Consider the following 575-nt stretch of genomic DNA (forward strand, 5'->3'; position numbering starts at 1 on the left):
ACAGTAACTAAGAATATAAAATAAAATAATTTTAAACTATTTTAGATTAATTTTTTTATGATTTTCAAAACATTTTTGTTTCATTTTTAATCACATGCATGGTTCATGCAAACAACTAACAATAACAACAAATTAAATAGGCACGCTTTTATATACGTTGATGATCACGGATGAGAGTATATATATATAAAAAGCATTCAAACAAAAAATATATGTATTTTTAGACTGAAGAAGAATAAAATCTTATGGACTGCGTCACACACTATTGGTTGTGGAGAAAGACATAATGAAACCCTATTATTTTTCGGTACAAAAGAAGTGGACGATTTGCTTGGTGAGAAAGTCGAATACCATTTCAGCACCAATTTAGAATAATAAAACCGGTTTGATTTTAGAAAGTTCGTATACTACTGTTATTACTTATTATTTCTCATCAAGTTTTATCATACTTTTCTTTAATAGAATAAAGAGTAATATTTTAACGGGCCTCTAAAAAATTTTTAGTCAAACATTTTAATCTTTTAACAATTTTAATAACTAGTAAGTCTATAACTTTTTATTTTGAATTTGGATCC

The sequence above is a fragment of the Arachis ipaensis genome, chromosome B06 (assembly GCF_000816755.2).
Source record: "Arachis ipaensis cultivar K30076 chromosome B06, Araip1.1, whole genome shotgun sequence".
In the NCBI taxonomy this organism is placed as follows: domain Eukaryota; kingdom Viridiplantae; phylum Streptophyta; class Magnoliopsida; order Fabales; family Fabaceae; genus Arachis; species Arachis ipaensis.